The sequence below is a fragment of the Eumetopias jubatus genome, unplaced genomic scaffold (genome assembly GCF_037043125.1).
Source record: "Eumetopias jubatus isolate StellerSeaLion01/CBP00866 unplaced genomic scaffold, mEumJub1_p1.0 scaffold_9, whole genome shotgun sequence".
Classification (NCBI taxonomy): Eukaryota; Metazoa; Chordata; class Mammalia; order Carnivora; family Otariidae; genus Eumetopias; species Eumetopias jubatus.
The window spans coordinates 13,153,391-13,176,491 of record NW_028274815.1 but is presented as its reverse complement, the minus strand read 5'-3'; the positions used below and the strand labels follow the sequence as shown (position 1 = coordinate 13,176,491).

The window sequence follows — 23,101 nt, the reverse complement described above, 5'->3', positions numbered from 1 at the left end:
ATAGACATTAACAAAGCAATCTCTCCACTTCTTTGAAAATTGCAAACTAGCTGAATTTTTCTCTTATGGTTGATAATAGCCATGCAGAAATCAATCATAATTCTTTCTCCTCAGCCTCTGAAATACATCATTTGGAAAAGCTTTCCTTACTGGGAAATAAAATGAGGAGAAAAATCGTATTAGAGACTAATGAATTCACATAGCGTTATTTTCATTACTTAATAACCTTGGGGTATGGATAATTTTCTTTAAATAAATTTTTTAAACGTGGACTAAGGGACGCATTGCCTTAAACATCTGCAGTCATCAAACAATATTGATAACTTTTTTTTTCAAGTTCATGAGTTTTGAGACAGAAAAAAAGGTATTTTTATATCTTCAGGTATCTTTAACTGCAATCACATATTCTATCTAAAGTCCTTTAGCCTAGGGATTGACCCAGATTAAGACAAAGGGGACATCTGTTCTAGAAGCATGAATGTCTATGCAACAACCACAGCCACAGCTCAGGGTGCAGGTGTCCTGTTTTCCTGTAGGGATGGACAGAGGACTTCACACAGGGACTAGGCACATACTGCAGGCTGAGGTGTCTCCTGGGAACCAAGCTGGGCACCACTCAGAGCGGGCATTAGCTGGGCAGGTCCTGGAGAGTCAGGCACAGACTTTGGAATTTCAGAAGCCAAAGAAAGGTATGGTGAAAGGGTGAGTTGTATAACTGGGCAGGGCTGCCTCTTTGCTAAATAGGTGGCATGATTTGAAGTTAAGAAGAAGCCAGCTTCAGGGTCACCTGGGTGGCTCAGTCGGTTAAGCATCTGCCTTCAGTTCTGGTTATGATCCCCCATGTCCTGGGATCAAGCCCTGCATCTGGCTCTCTGCTCAATGCAGAGTCTGCTTCTCCCTTTCCATCTGCCTGCTACTCTGCTTGCTTGTGCCCTCTCTCTCTCCGTCAAATACCTAAAATAAAATAAAATAAAATAAAATAAAAAGGGTAAGCCAGCTTCAGCCCAGTGTTTCCTATGCACCTACTAAGTGTCTGGCTGCCCACAGGAGAGCCTTCCTTTTTGCTCAGTGTTTGTCTCTTCCTTTCAGAATGTATGTGTCCCCGGTCCTCTGAAAAGTAAGGCACCCTGAGCTGAAATGAAAGATGCCCCTCTTACTCAAAAGAAGATAGAATTGCTGGCTTAAAAATAGAAAAAACAAATCAGCTAACAATTGTAAATTCATAGCTCTAACTTGAGACCAAGAAGGGAAAAACCCCAAGTTGAAAAAAAAAAATGGGAGGGAATCTCAAAAATGGTGAGTGAGAGTTAAAACTGAAAAGTGTTACAGGAGAATTGGAACCTTAACAGCTGGGACTAGGGATTAATGCCCACACAGAGAGAGAAATTTAGCCAGCAGCCTCATGTGGGTGGGCAGCTGGGACTGAGTGGCCTGAATTGATTCTGCAGCCGCTAGCATCGCATTTGGTAAGAAAATCACTGCCCACCTAATCCGAGAAAGCTATAATGAAGCTGCCTATTCACCTAGGCCCAGGGATGAAAATAGACACACCTGCGGGTAATCAGAACACAATGAGGGATCCAAATTTAAGCCACCTGAATAGTTCAGGACCCTGACTAAATAAATTAGCATAAATTAACATAAACATCAGTCCAGTACACTTAAATCCATAAAGTCCCAGCAGATGCAAATGAGAAACTGTCACCTAAAGCAAGTCACATGTGTTTCTCATGGAAAATATCCTCACTGACAACTAGATCATAGCCAAAATTATAAACCGTATGAGAAAATGAATGACCAGGAAGAAGAGGCAAGAGGAAAAACAATCCCAGAGATAAGAGAATAATATTTAAAAGACTGTAAAATAAGTATTTTTAAATGTTTGCAGAAATAGGAGAGTAAATAGAAATCACAATGTAAGAAAAGGACAATATGAGATAAGGAAAAATAAATTCTAGAAACGTAAATCAATTAAAAACAAAAAAACCTATGACACTCCAAACACGGAGACTGTGTATTCTTTTCAAGTACATGAGAACCATTTCTAAAAACTAAATATGTATTAGGACACAAATGAAAATGTGTTCTTCGATCAAAATGCAAGTAAACAAAAACTTTTTTTTTTAATTCAAAGGTGGAGACTTTCAGTTTCCACTTCAACACGTAAAGAACTTGGAAATTTTCACTCCCACGCTCACAACAAGAAAAATCTAAAAAACTTAAATGAAAAACAACAACCATTTATATATCAGTGACCTGAGGTCACAGAAGCAGAGGTTGAAACCTCCGGTGGAGCCTGGTAGGAACACTTAAAGTTTAATTCACTAATATCTGGAGATGAAGTGAGGACTAGTTGGAGTGTTTGAGCCTTAGGAGGGCCCCCTCATGGGAGTAAGACCTAATCATAAGATTGTAGAATTTTTCTCCTTTCCTAACATCACAACATCAACAAAGCTCTTCTTTAATAAGAGGTGATTAAAACCAAAAGAAAATGCAAGCCTCAGCCCCCATTTAAGAAGCCTCTAAGGAAACCCAAAGATAACCAGAGAAATAAAACAAGGACACTAGAGGAAATCTCAGCCTCTGGCACAGAAGTTACAGGGAACAATAACACAGCTTAACTCCTAGCCAGACAAATATAAAACCTCACAGCTCAGTTGCTTTTACCTGATAGAAACATCATGTAGGCTTTCAATAATAGATTACAAAGGATGTTAAAAGGCAAAATGCCAAAAGGAAGAAGAAGAAGGAGGAGGAGGAGGAGAGGAAGAGGAAGGAAGGAAGGAAGGAAGGAAAGGAAAGAAAGAAAGAAAGAAAGAAAGAAAAAGAAAGAAAGAAAGAAAGAAAGACAGAAAGAAAGAGAAAGAAAGAAAAGGAAGGAAGAAGAAAAGAAAGAGAAAGAAAGAAAGAAAAAGAAAGAGAAATGCTGTCTGAAGAGACAAGGCAAGCATCAGAGCCAGAGTCACATTTGGTAGAGATTTTAGAATTATCAGACAAGGAATTTAAAATAACTATGATTAATATGTTAAAGGCTCTAATGGAAAAAGTGGACAACATGCAAGAACAGATTGAAAACACTAAGAAAGAATCAAAAACAAGTGTTAGAAATAAAAAACATCGTAACAGAAACAAGAATGACTTTAACGGGTTCACCAGCAGATTGCACAGGGCTGAGGAAAAGAATCAGTGAGCTTGAATACACATTGATAGAAATTCTCAAACTGAAAAATTTTAACCCTAAAAAATAAACTCCTACTGACTGTAAAAGAAGCCCAGATGGAAGTTATAAATATTTAGTGCCTAATAACAAAGAAAGGTTTACAGAGTATAACATTTAAGTTACTCACCTTCACAATTTCTGGGATACAGCTAAAACAGCAATTAGATGAAAATTTGTACTGTTGAATCCATTTACTCACAAATAAAAAAATACAGAATAAAAGTGAATTCAGTTTTCTCTTTAAGAAATTTTTAAAAAAGCAAAACAGAATATACCTCAAAAAATAAAAAATAAGAAATAACAAAGATGAAAGTTAAATTAAATGAAAATGAAATAAACAAATTATAGGGTATGATATGATTAACTCAATTCTTAATATCTGTGATAAAAATAAAGAAAACAAACAAAAAATACAGAAATTCATTCATGATAATCATTAAAATCAAAAGCTTACCTACTAAAAGTCTAACAAAATATACAAACCCCTAGCATGATTTTTAAAATGAAAGGAAATGAATAATATCAAGTATATTAAAAATAAAGAGATCACATGTTGAATTATATAATTACTAAAAAAAAACTTAAAAATGCCTAATAGTACATTGCAAAATTTTATGTTAATAAATTTGAAATTTAGATATAACCATTTTCTTGAGAAATATAAATTACCAAAATTGACTAAAGGAAAACTGAAATCTTGAGCAAATCAATTTCATTCAGGAAATTGAATAGATAACTAAAAATGCCCCTTCATCAGGGAACATCACAGTGAGTTATAGTTTCAAGAAACTGATAATTATTGTTTATTTTATTTTATTTTATTTTTTAAAAGATTTTATTTATTTATTTGACAGAGAGAGAGACAGCGAGAGCAGGAACACAAGCAGGGGAGAAGGTCAGAGGGAGAAGCAGGCTTCCCGCCAAGCAGGGAGCCCGATGTGGGACTCGATCCCAGGACCCTGGGATCATGACCTGAGACAAAGGCAGACGCTTAATGATTGAGCCACCCAGGCGCCCATTATTGTTTATTTTAAAGCATACACAACTATTTCTGAGAACAGAGAGAGCCACCTGAAACAAACAGGGGTAGTAAAAATAAATATATAAATAAACATACCAATTTCATTTGTAAACACAAATGCAAAAATCTAAATAAAATACAATTGTTTCAACTTGGAAGTTTATCTTAGAAATTCTCATAGGATTCTCAATAGTCCAACAACAGGGACACCTAGGTGGCTCAGTCAGTTGAGCCACCAACTCTTGATTTTTGGCTTAAATCACGATATCGGGGTGGTGGGATCCAGCCCTGCGTCAGGCTCTGTGCTTAGTGCAGAGTCTGCTTGTCCTTCACCCTCTCTGCTCGCTGTCTCTCTCTCAAATAAATAAATACATAAATAAATAAATAAAATCTATTTTAAAAAATAGTTCAACAACAGAAGATCCATCAATAATAGTTTATCACATTAAAGAAAATGAAAAAGAAAACCTATATGAGATGTAGAAAAGTAATTAGATAAAATTCAGCATAAAGATCCTTAGCAAATTATGAATAGAAGAAAATGTTCTTGTTTCATAAAAGCAGCTACCGAGAACTTTCTGAATTATTATAACTAATTGTGAAATTCTGAAGGTATTCCCAATAAACTCAGAAATGAGACAGGGTAACCCATATATGCATCATGTACACAATCTACATCATTACATAGTTATCATGATCGATAGCTCTAAAAATCCATACTATTGAATAAAAAGAGATCATGATAACCAGAATACCATACGATGGCCTTTATGAAAACTTTAAAACTATAATACCATATATTAAGTGCACATACTTATTTAGGAAATTTTTAGAAAATATAAATGGAAATATTCCCTATGGCTTCATAATAGTGGTTGTCTCTGGATGGGGAAAATTGGGATTGGGGCTAGAAGATGTGTCAGTTGGTTAGATAAGGTTATGCTGTCAAAACAAACTCCCAATTCTCAATCTCAGCGGCTTAAACAATAGGATGTGTCTATGTCTCAAACCATATGTCCATCAGGCACTGGTGGTAGAGACCGGGTGGCTTCTCAATGTCATCCTTTCTCTGGGACCTAGAGGGATAAAAGTTTTTGGAGAGTGTCACCTTGGCAGTTGAGTGTTCAAACCCAAAACGGCCTTGTATTTGCCCACAAAGCACTGGACAGAATAGGCGACAAGATCCTGAAAGAAGGCGGGGAAGTGTGGTCCCCCAGCATCCAGAAGGAGAGAAGAACCAGAATTTTTTAGCATTAAAAGTTCCTACTACCCATGGGAACTTTTAGTCATTAATCATTAATATCCTATTATTAATCATTAATGTCCTATTATGAATTATTAATATCCTATTATTTAATAGGAAAAAATGAAGCACAAATAACAAGATGTTATTCTAGGTGATGGGAACATTGGTATTTGTCACATTATTCTTTGTATACACATTCCCCAAAAAGGGGTAAGCACTTCTCAATCATCACTTGGTAGTGTCAATTTAAGTGTCTGTGCTTGGATCGGGACAAAAAATAGGAGAAAGCAGGGGCGCCTGGGTGGCTCAGTCGTTAAGCGTCTGCCTTCGGCTCAGGTCATGATCCCAGGGTCCTGGGATCAAGCCCCGCATCGGGCTCCCTGCTCTGCGGGAGGCCTGCTTCTCCCTCTCCCACTCTCCCTGCTTGTGTTCCCTCTCTCGCTGTGTCTCTCTCTCTCTGTCAAATAAATAAATAAAATCTTAAAAAAAAAAAAAATAGGAGAAAGGAAATGGGTGCATGCTGAAATCAAACTTTCCCATTCATTTTCAACAACTAGTATCAGCTTTTGAGAGTATCAGAAAGTCTCTCTGTAATGACCACTCTCTAAATCTCTCATCCCCAGTCATGTCTGTCTAACCAAAGTATTCATAATGCCCCAAGTACATCAGCATCACAGTACATTTTGTCGCTATTTCTAACTTTTCCTTTTCCTTTCCCGGATCAGTCCTTCTCAGTCTTTCACAACTTTTCCTGGAAGCTCTTCTCACAGCCTGGGTTGAATGCCTGTCCCTAAATTCCTTAAATGCTTCTATTTTCATGTCTGTTTCGCACCTGGGCAGTGAATTCACAAGAGCATCCTTCCTTGTATCTCTAGCACCTATGGGAGTTGCTGGCATATAGTAAATGCTAAGTAAATTCTTAAATATGTGAAATTACAAAATGTGTTCTGAACTTCAGTGATGCTTGGTAGGAGACAAATAAGGGCCAAGGAAAACCTGACCACCTGCAGGAAATTAGCATGAAATTACCATGCATGACACTTCGGCAATAAACAGAGGCAAAATAGTCTGCTGTGTTTCTGCTGCTGAATGAAATAATGACTTTTTGTTGTTGTTGTTGTTTATCTTTTCACGTCTGTCATTTTATTTGATTCTCTCAACGTTCTCTAGGGAAGGCAGAACAGACATTTATTATCCATGAGTTTACTGACCTACTCCAAATCGTAGAACAAATCTAGTAGATCTGTTCCTAGAACCCAGGATTGAGGACAGCAAGCTCTTCCCACCAGATCACAATGCCTGTTTGGATTGGTAATTTCCAGTTCTTGTTTCCAGAACTCACCTGGGTCTCTCACTCCATAGGCTCATCCGTCTTGGGGACAACACTCAATGCCGTCCAATAAAATAGTTTTAGCACTTAATAAGCAATTATGGAGGTAACTGGATAATTTATGTGCAAAAGATAGTATCCTAAATATGTAACAAGCTGAACATTTTAGGGCTCAAATCAGAAGGGGGGTGTGAAGATTTGTTCAGCATCAAGGAGAGAAAAAAACACTAGGCTGGAACCAGCACACCATGTTTTAAATCCACCCCCCCTCAAAAAATCGCAGCTTCTGCCATTTATTTACCAAATAACCTTAGGATATCACCTTCCCTTTCCGGGCCTCGGTTTTTTTATCTGTCAAGTGAACAAACTGAATTAGATTATTTCCAGGGCCACTTCTGCTCTGAGATTCTTTAAGACCTTGAAGTGCCTAAATGTATGTAATAAAAGATAATGTTCTTTTTATTTCTAAAAAAAAAATCAAACCCATATTAAATAGATTCGTGGAAGCCTTGGATATAGAGGAAATGTAGAAATCAGAAAACGAATTGCATTTATGTACAACATAAAAATCATCATATTTTCTAAAATCTCCCATTTCCTCCCCATTAACAGATGGGAAGCAGTTTGAGGGAGTTTATTGGATGAAGCGGCCGCCATCTGAGCAGTCACACCACATGAGTGACGCTAATGAGACAGGTGAAATATTCAAGAGTCCAGGACTCTGCCCAAGAAATCACGGCATCTCTACCAGGGCCCTGTTGGGCATGCTCATGAATTAGACTTCAGCTCCAAGAATAGACTCTGTAAATACTATTTCTTATAATGATGATGATTATTATTTATAGCTTGCCCCAGCCTCCCAGGCAAATGTCCCAGGAAGAACAAAAAGACGCTTAGTGTAATTAAAACAAAGAAAATGTAGAGGTGTTGGCATGTAAGGAAAGGGATCGTTTCAACATCTGAAGCAGAGAACTATTGGTTAGATTCGCTTAATAATCACTAATGTGGATTTTATTTTAAGATCACACAGCTAGAAAAGCGCATTGTAGGTTTTATTATTATTATTATTATTCAGGGAAAAAAAGCACTCTAAAAGAGCACTCTCCTATTAAAAAGATCCTGTGTTGGTTCTTTCAAGCTTGGTTATACTTAACTTTTCCAGAACTAACCTGAAAGGACAGTTTTTCTAATCTCTGGATCTTGAGGGATTCAGTTTAACTCAGATCAGTTCAGTGCATATTTATCTAGTGGACCTTAGATGTCAAGCACTGAGAATACAGATGTTTTATACACACACACACACACACACACACACACATATATGTGTGTGTGTGTGTATAAAATATGTATATATGTATACCTATTTGGTATATTTGTATTTTTATATGTATATATGTATAAAATATGTATATGTATGCATATATATGAGATATATATACATATGTACATATATATATATTTCTAAATTTCAGGAGCTCAAGAAGTGAGGCACAGAATTAAAAACACTGAGATAAAGTGTGTGTGAGTCAGTGGGCCTGGGCAGGCTGAGGATCAGGATTCAGAAAAGATTTTGTTACAAGATGATGTTCTCCAACCTGGAAGGATAACTTGGAGTTTGTCCATTTGATAACAGAGAGTGGGCATTCCAGGGAGAAGAAATAGCAGGCACAGAGAGAGGAGTGATATAATATTTTGAGTTAAGGAGTAGAAAGAAATGCAGCAGGAAGAACAAGCAAGGGCAGACTATAAACAGCCATGTGAGTTCTACAAAGATGTAAGACTATGTCCTGGGGCTGCCCCTATCACATAGACATATGTGTTAGCGCGGTTGCTGGGGCTTCCGATGGACAGTAGTGGGGTGGATTGAATGTGAAGGCCGAGGACCAATCAGAAAGCTGCCCAGGTAATTCAAGTGAGAGCTGATAAGAGGTTGATCTGGGTAGTGGCTAAAGGGAAAATGGAAAAAACAAAACAAACAAAAAAAACACAAAGCATTGATAAACTTCCTGAAAAGCAAAGACACCATATCGAGTTGTCCAAGGAATTCAATGCTTGGTTCTCAACTGTGATTCATGACACCTATGTTTTATTTTCTTGCCTGTGGGTAGGACTCAACTGATGACTTGAATGCGTTACATCAAGCCTTAATTTCCCTAGCTATAAAATAGGTATAGTCAGAAGCAAGCCCCACTTACCTGTTTGTGATGCTGCATAAATGACTAGGCAATGCCTATAAAATGCTCCCAGCCTTTGCTCAAAGGTCCCCATATATGTGTCATTACTTTGTTGATGGTGATTTTGGAGTTGGTGTGGGCTTTGTGGGTGGTGAGGCAGAGTCCCCTAGAGGGACTGACTCATCTTGTCTAAGCTGCCAAAAATTGATGCAATCAGAAATTTCTGGATTTACCTGGCTAGCCAAATATTGGGATCAACTGACCATGGAAAAGTATCAGAGGGTTTTGACTTGGAAGAGACTAGAAGAAGTCTTACCTTGAAGCCTTGCAAATTAGAGATGCAACGAGAGAGAAGAGAGGAAGAGTGAAAGTAGAAATAACCTAAGGGTGGAGATAGTGAAAATCATTTTTAAAATTTGGTAGCTAAGTTGCATCAAGCACTGTGTTAGGTACTAATTAATTATCTGCCTATATGTTATCTCATTCATGTTTCTATCTGGCACACAGTGGCATCAATAAATGTCAGTTGCGTAAACAACCTTGTTTGGTACATCCTATTATCCCTGTTTTATATATGTGATGATCAAGGCAGCAGGAAGTTGAGAAACCTGCCCAAAGTCATACTGCTCTAAGTGGGAGAGAGCCTAGACTGAAATCTTGACCTCACTGCAAAGTTTCTGCACAGTTCCCGTGACTCCCTGCCTCCAGTCGTCCACTTTCCTTCCCTCTCACCACTGTGTACTTCATCACCAGTGTCCCCCTTTCAGATCCTGGGCTATGTCATCTTTCTCCATTGTTGGCCATCATTTGACACTATTTTTCCAGATCCTAGAAATGTATTGCTCCCTCTTCTCTTTGGGAGGAGACGGGTGGATGCTGTTGTGTATCATTTTTTACCCATCTTGGAAGTCAGTATCTGTATTATCCAGATTTGCCACATGTGAGGGATCTATTCCATATATAAGGTTCCTTGCTTTCGAAGGCAGGGTTTTTCTCAAATAACTGCGAAGAATCAAATTAGGCCCATAACCTTCATATGGGAGAAGAACCAGAGACACTTTGCTGCTTTATTAATATGTTTATAAATTGTTGGGGAAATCGCCAAAGCAATGCAAGACAGGATTGAATGGCTCACTCATAAAATTGGCATTCACTGAGTGCCAGGTTTTTATGTATCAGGTGCTCTTCAAAGTACTAGAAAGATACAAAGAGCAATAAAACACAGATGCTGGATTCAAAGAGTTCATAGTCTAGGCAGGAGGCACCTATAGTCTATATTCATTATTTGCAGATTTCATGTTTGTGACTTTGCCCACTCCCTGAAATGTATTTGTAACCTCAAAATCAATACTCTGGGTGCTTTTCCAATGTGTCATTTTCCAATGTGCACCAAGCAGTGAGAAACTCAAGTCGCCAACACTCATGTTCCTAGCGGAGGTTGACTGAGGCAAAATCGTCTTCTTATTCGGCTCTCATACTGTGAACACGTGCCCTTTCCATGGTCTACTTAGGGCCAGGTTTTTCATATTTTTGTGCTTTTTGTTGGCGATTGCATGTTTAAAATGGCCCCCATGCATAGTGCTCCAAAGTGTGCAAAAGGGTGGTGTGTCTTATGGAGAAAACACACATTAGGCAAACTTCATTCAAGCATGAGTTACAGTGCTGTTGGTCAGTTCAATGTTAATGAATCAAACCATATAAGGTGCACATTAAATAAGGTGTTTTCAACAGAAACACATGCAAGACACAGTCTGGTAAATGTGATGGTAAAGGTGTGAATGCAAAACTACGGAAGCACACAAGAAAGAACAATGGACTCCACCCAGGAGAGCTGAAGGAGGCATTATAGAGGGGTTGCTTATGAGCTGGGATTTTAAAAAAAAAAGTAGAAACTCAATGAATGAATCGGAATGGGAGGTCATTCAAAGCAGATTGGAACCATGTGCAAAGCAAGGGAAATCTGAAAGAGCCTGACATGCTCAGTGATTGAAAAAATGATTTAAGTCAGATATTTTAAGTCACGGGCTCCAAATCATCCACATGCAGAATTTGCAGGCATTACCAAGTTTCTCCACACAGTTTGGACTGTGATTTTTTGCAACAAGGAAGTGTGCAGTATGTCAGCTGTGAAAATTGGCTCAATATTCATAATCAAATCTATTATGCTCCCTCTGAAGCCTGGGCCATGTTTCCGTAGAAACCCCTGGTTACATAAAGGAACCCTGGCCTGTAATTGGCAAGAACATCCACCACCTTTGGAAGCCATTATAGTAACGCCGGAGGGAAAACAAGTGCTATATAATCCCTGCTGAAGGAAAGTAAACTGGGAGGACAAAAATCAAGGTTCCTGGGGCGCCTGGGTGGCTCAGTCAGTCGAGCATCTGAGCTCCTGATTGCAGCTCAGGTCATGATCTCAGGGTTGTGGGACAGAGCGTGGGACTCTGCGCTCAGTGGGAAGTCTGCTTGGGATTCTCTCTTTCCCTATGCTTCTCCCCCTGTTCAGGCTCTCTAAGTAGATAAATAAATAAGTAAGTAAATAAATAAATAAATAAATAAATAAATAAAATCTCTAAAATAAGATAAAATAAAGATTCCTTCCTGGAGAGCGGCGAACAGAGAGCACTGTAGGGCTCTAGGACACAGGATCGATCATTCAGCCTCCACTTCTCATCCTCGTCTATGAATCAACCCACTAACCAGCTCATCTGCAATCATATGGCCAGCATTATTCAAGGCACTAGGATGCAACACACACACACATGCACACACACACCCGATTGCTCTATCCTTCACAGCTACAAAGGATTTACGTCAGCCTTCCCATCAACCTTCTGCGGTGGGTTTTATTACTTCCATTTCATAGAAGAGAAAACCGAAACTCCAAAGTAACTTAAGTTCACACAGCCAGTGAGTGGCAGAATCAGGATTTATGCTCAGCTTCGTTTTCACATCAAGTGGAAGTTTTATCCATGTCTCAGAGAAGGTCCTTGTCCTAAAGAAACTTGTGTACGTGATGACTCAGAGAGGTAAGTGGCTCAGATTGTTAGTTTCATAGAAATTCAGAGTAAAGAAGCACGAACCACTGGCCCCAGACATCATGAGCATCAGAACAGGTTGGTCTTTGATAGCTGGAGATGGGAGAGAGAATCATCCTAGGTGTCAGAGAAGCAAAGGTTCAGAAGCAGAGATCATCTTTTGGAGGAAGCGACTTACTCTGAGAAAGAAAACCTAATTTGTCCAGGAATTTAGAGGGAATGTTCTCCCAGCCCTAGAATGGATCTCAGTGGATGTCGAGGAGCCCCAAGTGAGATCAGCCCTTTTGGCTTTGTCTCCATAGAGGATGCTCATCCTTCATGACCCTGGCATTCCATTCAGTAAATATTAGTGGGCACCAAGTTTGTGCCATGTATTGTTCTCTGCACTGGGGATGTTTAGAGAATGTGTTTTCAAATGTGAGAGAGTAGAACCTGATCCCTGGGGGGCAGCCCACGGGCACCCCCCCGCCCCGTGATGATGGTATTTTTCACCTGACCATTCTCATTGCTGCCTTTTCTTTCTCCACTTAATCCCCAAGCACACTTCATCTGTTGTCAGACTCTGTATCTGACACTCCGGTCAAGGCCACCCAGTTCCCTGAAGCTGCCAGGGTCAAGGGTAGCCTCCTTGGGCTGGTGTTCTGGTTCTTCACTCTCAGCCACTTTGTGTATCCTTTAGGCACTGCAGCCACACCAAACCCCTTTCCACCAGGACCTCCCTTTTGTCCGTCTACCTGGAGTGTCAGTGACCCCGTTTCTTGCCTATTGAAGACGAACTCATCCCTCAGGATTCAGCTTAAAGGAATCTACTTCCCATTTCCCCCAATCTCGATGAATTCCTTCTTCGCCTGGGCCTATACAGCAAATGCCCCTATTTTCACCTGCTTTCTTTTCTGCCTTGTCATAAACCAGGACTGGCAATCTGTCTGAATCCTCCTCAGGGCCAGGGACCTGTGTCTTTATGCCATCATTTAGCACAGCCTGGCCCTGTGTCAAAGCTCGAGCAATCTCTTTTTAAAAAGTAAATACATGAAGAGGATGTCCTTGAAACTAGAATAGTTCAGTTTAAAGTTAATTTAATTAAGACATTAAGGTTCATTTTAGCAAACTTATATTGTGAATGAAAACCATTTGAAATTTAATCTCAACCTACCTGCCCCTTCAATGACAGTTTAATTTCACTATAATCTTTATTATAGTAACCTCTAAACCTGTTATTAGTATTACTAATGAAGTTGAAAGACCATTTCGTCTGATTATTGTGTCTTAGGAAACATTTAATTATTAAATTCCACACTGATAATTACAAACCCTATTATTTCATAATGGGCTAGGCAATGCTCTACAGGTATCCCTCAATTACTGAAACAGAAGCCATCTTTTAAGTGTGTGGAAGTGAAATCTCATACATCAAATAGTGTCTTCTCATCAGCCTAAGCTATATTATTATTAGAGACAGACCGTGTAAAGTAAGGAGTATTCCTGTGGTCTGAGATGATAGTGTTTTATGGGGTGAATGGCATCTGTGGCTGGCTCATCTTGTCCTTTCCAGATCCTGACCAGGTCCAAGGTGGAGAGAATAAGCCAGAAGTTGTGGTGTGTGTATGTATGGGGGTACGCTAAGAAGGCTCTTCTAATAGAGCCACCCAAAGGTAAAATGGATTGTCTTTGCAGGGATTGACAACTGGGGCTGGGCGGGGCATGAGGGGACTTGACCCCCAAATGAAGGAGGAGAAGGTGTTCGTTCTAAGGACACTTCCAATTGGGAGAATATTTCATTCTAACTAGACTGTGCCCTCCTGGGCCTTACCTGAATTCTTACCAAAACCCAGAGCAGGAGACATGCTAAGCAGCTCACAGAAGCTTTCCAGAGTCTGAAGGAGGCTGGGTTGGCATCACCTTACGCATGGGGACGGAACTCAGAAAGGAGATGGCATTGAACAAAGTCTCCCGAAGCTCTTCACACTCTGGGATCTGGGCACCTTATGCTCCCAGCCTACGCATCCCCTGAAACTGACCTGGCTCCCCACAGAGGGCTAGGCTCATTGTAGGGGTTTAATAAATGTTTCATGATGCTCTGGCTGACTGGGAAAGGAAGCAGGAGAAGGCGGCCCCCCCACGCCCCCAAGAGGAGCTCTGACTCACAACCTGTTTGGCACTGTGCACCTCTCTGGTTTCCTGAATCTCTCTAATGCAGAAAGCCTCCATGGCAGATGTTTTAAAACAATGATCATGACAATGACACCGTAATCCCCTACACTCCCCCTGCATCACAGAATTTTTTAAAGTGTTTTTGCAGGCTTACTCTTCTGGGTAGTTAGGTTATTTGGATCGAGCATTTGCAAGACTTCTTTGGTGGTCCCATCAGATCCCTGCAGCCCCCAGGGCTGGGACTCTGCTCATAGTATGAACACGGAAGGACAGGGAGGAAGGCCGGCTTCAGAACCTTAAGTAATGTGAGAGTGTGGATAGAGGTTAGGGTGGTCTGGCTGGTGGCGCGGGCACTAAATTGAGGGTGGGCGTGCGCGTCTCGGGACTGATTGCAGGGCCTTTCTCCGGTTTTCGTGGAGGGAATAATGGGTATGAAGGAATTCCGTGTGTAGAAGCAGCAAGAGCTGGTCCCGGCTTCCTCTCGGAGGCCAATGCCAAGGGGCCAAGGCCGAAATAAGGGCAGGGGCTACCGTGTGCGGGGGTGGCCGGCACCAGCTCCCGGGCGCGGAAGGGGTCGCCGGGCGCGTGTGGGGCGAGGCGGGTGCGAGCGGGGGTGGGGAGCCCCGGGGGCCGGGGCGGGGCGGGGCGGCCGCAGCGGGCCGGGCTGGGGGCGGGCCGGGGCGGGGCGGGCCGGGGCGGGGCTCCGGGGCCGTCTCGCAGGCTGCGGCGGCCGCGGGAGAGGCGTCCACAGCGGCGGCAGCTGGGGCAGCGGCGGACGCGCGGCCGAGCTAGGCGGCGGCGACCCCGGGTGAGCGCAGCGCGGATGCGGCGGGGGCGCGGCGGGGAGCGCGGGTGGGGGTCAGCAGGGAAGGGGGCTCGGGAGGCGCCGGGGCGAGCCCTGCCATCCTTCCCCAGCTCCCGACGCCCCTGCAGCCTTCAGGAGAGGGAGGGAGAGAGAGAGAGGGAGGGAGGGAGAGCGGAGGACCCAGTCCTTCAGCCCTTCTCCAGCTATCCGCCGTCCAGATGTCCGTCTGTGCGCCCGTCGCCCCGCTCCCCACGGCTGCCTCCTGATTGTGTTCCCCGATCACCCCTGTCACCCCTCACCCACGCGGTCCCCGGTTCCCCCGCCCCCAGCCAGGTATCTTCAGCTCCAAAGCCATTCTTCCAGGATACCCCAACCTTCTGCTTCCCCCTTCCCACCACCAGAGGCCCAGGCTCCCCACCTCTCTCTAACAGAGCCAGAAGCAAGGATGACCCCCCTCCCCCAGTGCCTGCACACCTGGACCCTTCTGCTGCAGCCTGCCCCAGATGTTCTTAGCCCGTCAGCGCACTGCTGTGCCTAGGACGCAGGCCTCCTGGCCCTATCACCTTCTTCCTCCTGAGAATCCCAGTCTGGCAAAAGGGACTTTACAGATCTTGTGCTTTGGGAACAATTTGACCCACTTCCCCAAAGGCTGGTCCAAGGCCAGCCATGCAGTTTGGTGGAGACACCTGTCTTGCCTGCCAGCTAAAGGACTAAGAAGCCTCTGTCATAATGGGCCTTTGGGTCCCTGGATACTTCTCCAAGCTGTCCTGACTTGCTGGCCAGTGTCCCCAGGGACCAGAACTAAGACCTTTGCCATTTAAGACCCCCAGAGGTGTTTGCTGACCCCACTCCCCAGACCCTCAGAATTCCCCCAGCCACTGTGTTGGGCGTGTAGGGTCCAGTACTGACCGGCCACCCTTCTGGGCCCGGTCTCCTCACGCATGCCCCTGTTTCCCTGCCTACTCCCCAGGGACTCCAGGGCAGAGTAATGGGGCAGGTGTTTTGGGCTTCGGTCACCCCCACAGCTCTGTGGCCCTCCTGCCTTACTCTGTTGGAAACTTTTCCCATCTTTCACCATCACCATCCCTCTGGGTAGAGCCTGGGCCATCTTCATAGCACTGAGTCCCCAGGGCACAGCAGGCTGGGCTGGGACCTTGAAGGACTGGGACCCATGCTGCACGAGGGCCAGCGGGAGGAGGGGGGCTGCTAGCCAGGTCAGGCTGGGCATCTGGGCCTGGGGACTAAGGCTTTAGGGTGGGTCCTTGGCTTTCAGTAAGCTCCAAATGGGGTCCCAGGCTCGCTTTGCTGTGAAGAGAGGAGGCAGAGCAGGGGCTGTTTTCCCTGCGTGCTTCTGACTGTCTTGTGTTGCTATGGTGACAGTTTTGCCTCTCTTCCTCCTCCTGACTCTTCTGGGAGCTGGTTTTTATTGGTCTGTTGTCCTGTCTTTTATGGCTCTAATTTCTCCTTTCTACTTGCTCTGAAATAAACAGTCATAAACATGGGCACTGGGCCCAGGCTGGGGGCTGGCAGAACTTCACCTCCTTCTGGCCCTGGGCTCCTGCGAGGGGAGAGAGATGGGGACAGACCTGCCCACACTCCCTCCTGCCCTCAGCTCTGGGAAGCGGGCAGTGCCGCCGTCTCGGGCACACGGTGCCTCGCATCCTGCCTCGGTGCTAATAACAGATTCCATGTGTACTGGAGGAGCTCACTGAGGTTCATGACAGTGCTGTGTGGTAGGGACTGTCCCCACTTTGCAGATGACAAAACTGAGCTCAGAGTGAGCCGTCTCCCTTGGGTCACACTGGATTTAGCACAGAGTCAGTGCTCCGTTTTTGTTCAATGAATGAAACAGTGATGGAACTGGCACCAAACGCCCATCTCCCTGACTTCCCACCCTGTGGGCTTCCTGGTCTTGCTCCTCCTGGGACAGCAGAGCCCCCTAAACCCCGTGTTCTGGAGGTGCCACTGACTCCCACAGTAGTAGGCTGCCAGGGAGCTGCCTGTCAGGTCTCTGGTGCACCCTTGACCCCAACTGTGGGAGACCCAAGTTGAGAGGAGAGTGAAGCCACTTGTGACTTCCTGTTTTTTTTTTTACTCAGCCCCGAGAAGCATTCAGTTTGCTTTTGCTCTCCCGGCCTAGATGCAACTGGGTAAATCAGGGGCACTGAGAGCCAAGTTAACCCACTCCCCCCCCCGCCCCCATCCCAGCCAGCCCCGAGTAAGGAGCTCAGAGTTTGCCAGGGCCATAGGGTCACCGACTGTCAGCTGTCGGTGACACTCTCCAGAGAAGCTGCCCCCTCTCTTCCTTTTATTTTCCCTTCCTCACACACTCTCTTCTTTCCCACCCCCCTCCCCACCCCCTTCCCTTCACTTTGCCCATCTATGCTCCAGGCTTGGTAACATGAAAAGACTAGGGAATCAGCAGCCTCATTGCCGGATGTTGGCCCTGGGGAAGTCAGTTCCCTCCTATGGGCCTCAGTTTACCGTTTTTAAAATGGGGCTGACAGCATCTGTTCCAATAGCCGTGTTTGCTTGCTCCTGAAGGATGGTAAGGAGGAGCCTGAAGAGGGTACTTTGAAGGTTTGAAAGACTGAAGCACCTGTAATGTCTTCATCCTGTTGGGAAATCTCTGTGTTGAAGAGACCCTGAGCTACTGCCCAGAGATGGAAAGCTGATCTAGGAATCATTAAGCTGTGATAGCTCAGGTCTGGGATGTATTGTCTAAAGCCATCTTGTCCAGCCTTGATGTTGAATTCACTTCCATTCATGCACTTGACCTTCATTGAGCATCTACTCTGTACCAAATACAGTTTTGGCAACTGGGCATTTAAAACACTGTCCATTATTCCTTTTTTCAAAGAATGTAGTCAGACATAGAAAGAGAGCCTTATGATATGTCAGAGAGGTGGTGTGATGAGGGGAAAGTTGGGTGATGTGGGGCCCCAGACACCTTGACTAGGTCACCCATTAAGGTTGAATCAGGCAGCCTGTGCTTGGTGGTTACAACATAGTTGTCTCACCGCTGCCCAGTTGGGGAGCCTGAGTCCAGCCCTCAGCACGTTGGGATGATTGCTGCGGAGCCCCTCACTCAGCTGCTGAGCAGGGACAGCAGAGGCCTATGGCAGGGAGCCAGTCCTGCCTTCCTTGCTGAGTTTCAACTCATCGGCCCTGTATCCTCTGGTTCCTAGTTCGTCTGGGTTAAAATCCTTTCTCAGAGGCTGCATGGTGTGATTGGAAAGAAGTGGATTTTGGAGTCAGCTATGAATCCAGACTCTGCTGCTTCTGTGTCCCAGCTTGGGGATCCTGAAGGACTGTCTAACAGCTCCGAGCCTCAGTTTGTGTACCTGTAAAATGGCAACACTGATACTTGCCTTCTGGGAAGTAAATGATCTCATGTCTTTATGGCTTCTGGCATGGTGCCCACCTCACAGTCGACTTGCCCTTATTTACTTTCATTGGTTAGAAAAGAGTTCTCAGTTACTGGGCCTCTGGGTCCTCTTAGAACCGCGGTGGGGAGCTCTTTGGACTAATTCTGGCCTTCAGAGATCTATTCGTTATCTGGGAAGGTTAAAAATTGCCCATGCTCTGGTTCCTCCACTGTTGGTTAGTCTTTGAGTTATCTCTCACCAGATAAACTATACTCCACAACACGGTGACTCTATGCAAATCACCAACACTTTTGCTTTCTCAAAGGGGAACGAATTTGAAATGGCCAAAAAACACTCTGAGTTTCAAGCATAGGTTACTGTCTGTGAGAATACTTTAATTTGATATAGACCCACGTGTTTATTTTTGCTTCATTGCCTTTGATTTTGGTGTCCAATCCAAAAATTCATTGTTCAGACCAGTGTCAGGGAGCTTATCGCCTGTATGTTCTAGGCAATTTATGGTTTCAGGCCTTATTTGCAAGGTTTTAATCCATTTCGAGTTCATTTTCATGTATGGCGTAAGATAGTGGTCCAGTTTCGTTCTTCTGCATGTGGCTGTCCAGTTTTCCCAGCACCATTTGTTGAAGAGACTGTCCTTTCCCCATTGTATATTCTTGGCTCCTTTGTCAAAGAATACTTGAAAATGAATGCTTCATACATTTCATACTGGACGTGTTTAGCTTCCTTTTTTTAAAGTTACCATATATATGTATATACATTTTTCTCAAATCATCCCCAGAACTCTGTGACATTGGTATTCTTGTCCACTTTTTATAGTTAGGGAAACCGGGAAAGGCCAGGTAACTTGCAAAGAGTCCATCAGCTAGTAAGGGACAGGGCCAGAATTTAAAACTGGGTCCTGCTTGTACTTTCTGCCATAGTATACAGTCTTGTCATTTCCTTGGCTGGTGTGTCAGTGACCTAAAATAATTGTGTTTGGAGAAGGAGAGCAGATTTCAACGGGAGTGGAACTGGTCAGTAACTTAGACTCATAGTAAATATTTAGAGACTTTATTAAGGGTTTTGCTCTCAGCGTAGCATTAATGAAGCTTTGTGCAGTTGGCTAAGGCCTCATTCCTAGAAGTGATGAATGGAAGAAGAGTCTGATACGTCTGAGTTAAGAGAAAATGTTTGACGATGTTAGAAGTAGCTTCCTTTGCGCAAGAATGGATTGCTGCTTTGTCATTGAAATAAACTGAACGGATTTTGTAACTGAAGGTACGAACGGAAAACATGACAGGTGCGTCCCAGGGATATATACGGACCAAAGCAACAAGGTCAGAAAATGTGGGTGGATGGCTTTTAAATATGAGGGTGATTTGGATTCAGGCTGGCATTATAACCCACGTCTAGGAAGATGGAGGTATTGATAAGCGATTACAGAATTGCACACTCCTAGCCTTTCTCAGGTAATTTAGAAGCCTAATTTCCCTGGTTTGGGAACCCGTTGTCCCAGCGAATCCAAGTGCTGAAAATGGGTGCCATGTTCACCAGCAGTATGCTTACCGGGTCCAGCTTAGCACTGCAGACAGATATGCTTCTTTTTGCAATTATCTCAGGGTCTGAGTCTGGTGTCTGCTTATTTAATGACTTCACTTTCTAATAAAAATTCTGTATGGTGTAGATAATTAGATCTTTAAAATGAAACTGGGAAATGGTATGCCCCCAAAGAATTGAACTGCAGTTTTATGATGGATCAAGCCTTAAAATGAGATCATTCATTCATTCATTCATTTAACAAATATGTATGGGCTAGGTTCTTGCCCTGTGCTGCGCTAGGTAGGGAACAGAGATCAATAGGGCATCATCCCTGCCCGCAGCTGGTTGTCATTCTAGGGGAGGTCGAGGAGGAGACACACGCCTAAGTGGAGCTTGGCATTTGTCATACAGAGTGCCATGTGCCAGAGAGAGAGGGAAATGTAATCGTTTCGACTCTTACTGTTGTGTTATTTATGGAGCACCTGAATTACACCTGACATGTTGCAGGGAAGAGGGGGAGAGCACGTGGCTTGGACAGCTGATGACCCGGGCGTGGCTCTCAGCTCTGCTCCTCGCTGCCTTGGGTCTGTTTCTCTGTCAGTGAAACAGGAAGGTTGGATTTGAGGACTTAAAAGGGTCCTTCTACATCGAGGAGCCTGATGATTCTAATATGCCTGGGGGCTCCTTTTCCTGAGTGACAGGGGAAGAGGCAAACCTGGCAGCCTTAGTCAGCAGGGCTGCCGAGGCCGAGCTGGGGAAGAGGAGAGCCAAGGGTGTTTTCAAATAATCCTCTCAAAGAGCAGAGAAACCTTGCTCTCCTTCCCAGAAAGGGAACTGCTGTTCTGATTGAGCATCAGATAAATGAGTGGAAGTCAAGGCCAATGACAACAGGGAGAGACAAAAGGGATGCAGGAGCTCAGCAGAGGCGGGGAGGAGAGTCACCAGCTTACTCCCACTTTCCAGGGTCTCTGCTGACATGGAGATGGAGGGCTTGGCTTCACAGATGCCTTGGCTACTGCAATTGTTTTAAGTTAATGTCCTTTTTAAAAATATAATTTGGTTTGATGATTCCCAGGCTTTAGAATAAATGAAAATGCACAATCATCTGAGGATCGTGAGGAACAATGACAAACACACAGCTTCCTCAACACTCCATCAAGTCCCGTCTTTCCCACTGACCACCAAACACAGGCCCCTCCAGTAGCAACCACGGGACTGGGTCCCAGTCGCCTAGAGTAGCATGGCAGCGTGCTGTGGCTGGGGGACGAGCAAATTCTCATCTGTCTGAGTCTCATGGTCTTCTTGGTCCAGCATGGGCCACAACACCTTCTGAGCCATGTAAATTATTGGTGGCAGCAATCAGGAGCATTTAGGATCACTTTTAGCCATCTTCTGACAAACTTTTGAAAGAGACATCCTCATTCTGGATGGGGAAACAGAAATGCAGAGGTGTTAATGAACTTGCATCAAGTCACCTCATTGAGGAAGGTTGTGGGCTTGTGCCTGAAGCCACCTCTATGTGCCTGCAAAGCCTGGTCTCTCTCTACCACCCACACGAGAGATGAGAACCGTGCCTATGTGCGGAGCGTGGAATTAAGAAGCATGCATCTTGGGTAAAATCCTCATCTTAAAGAGCTAGACGTGCTTCCATATCTTGAAATTGAAAAAAGAGAAGAAGAAGAAGAAGAAGAAAAGAAAATAGAGCCATATTTTCAGTGCTTCCCCATGACTGGTTATCTCTGCATTGGGCTGATGTCCTTGGAGGGTATCCTTTGCTCAGCCCACTTCATCAGAGAATGCCATCCAGCAGTAATGAGCTAAGCCTCTGGTGTGTGCGGCATATGGCCTTGCTGAGCTGTGGAGCCCACCCAATTGAAACAGGTTGTGCAGAACTTATATTTCAGACCTCTCCCTGTGACAGCTGGAGGTCACAGGAACATGAGAGAACTGTGGTCTCAGCTCACAGAATGACAGACTTGCTTGTCCTCGAAACTGGAATGACACCTTTGGTCTACTTCCTCTATTGTACAAAAACTGAGGTCAAGAAAAAGAGACAGATAGATGGGGAGCCAATACCAGAGGCTTTTCCAAGGCTGGGGCAAGAATTCAGCTTCGCTGGAGCTGCAGCTGGGCTCTACCTCTTTGAGAGGTCTAGAGGTGAAAGGAGCATCTAGAAGTTCTGGGAGAATATCCTGAGGCTACAGAGCAAATGTGCCCCTGGAAGCAAACAAACCTGGGTTGAAGTCCTGGCTCGTCACCTCGGCAAATTCCTTAGGCTTGCTAAGGTTCCTAAGTTGGTAATTTATGAGCTGAAGTGAATAATATCTGTGTCTGAGGCATATTGTAAAGGATAAATTAATTAAACATATGTCAGTCTCCCTTGTTTGGCCTCTCTTTGAGGAAAATTTGAAAAGTTTTTGCTACTTCCTTTAGGCTCCTTTTTATTTGTTGTTTGGGGTGAAAAATGACACGGGGCTTTCCCTTTCCCCTGACAAAGCCCCCGAATCCACTCCTCTGGGTTGATATTTCTAGCTGTTATACTTGAATTGAAGCATGCTGTAGTGTCTGCTGGGGTCTAAGACAAGGGTTGTACTTTATAAGTAATGCGTCTCCCCACCCTTAGTCTTTTTCTTATTTTGTGTGTGTGTGTGTGTGTGTGTGTGTGTGTGTGTTTTCTTTCTGGAGTTTGAGGTTTCAAATCTGGGCCCTTGAGTGCCTTCAGATAGAATAAATGAGGTTGTGGAGGCGCCTGGGTGGCTCAGTCGTTAAGCGTCTGCCTTCAGCTCAGGTCATGATCCCAGGGTCCAGGGATCAAGCCCCACATCGGGCTCCCTGCTCAGTGGAGAGACTGCTTCTCCCTTTCCCACTCCCCCTACTTGTGCTCTCTCTCTCTCGCTGTGTCTCTCTCTGTCAAATAAATAAATAAAATCTTTAAAAAAAAAAGAATAAATGAGGTTGTAAGCTGTGTTCTGACATTACCTTCTTTGCAAGTCCAAAATCCAAAATACTCTGAAAAGTTAAGGTTTTGTCTTTCATAGCTCATTTGGAGGCAAATGCTGGCCTGATCGTACATGAGATTATTTATAGTTTTTATTTATTCCACTCTAGGTGAGTAAGATTTTTCATCAGATGGATGAGTGTCCCCGACGTTGCCCAGGGTATACATAACATAGTATATGCAGTATATTATTGTTCTAAAATCTGAAAGATTC

At 43.9% G+C, this 23,101-nt stretch overlaps 1 protein-coding gene across 5 annotated transcripts in view; it reads left to right on the top strand.

Annotated features, from left to right (window-relative positions):
• Positions 1-14,900: 14,900 nt before the first annotated feature.
• The window catches only part of CYRIA (CYFIP related Rac1 interactor A), a 110,777-nt gene continuing 102,576 nt past the window's right edge, over positions 14,901-23,101 (top strand). For 4 of the 5 annotated variants that reach the window (XR_003608468.2, XM_028099304.2, XM_028099301.2 and 1 more), the window contains exon 1: positions 14,901-14,985. The gene's annotated coding sequence lies outside the window, so the exon portion shown is untranslated. The remainder of the gene's footprint in view (positions 14,986-23,101) is intronic. The other variant, XM_028099302.2, reaches the window with a different exon arrangement.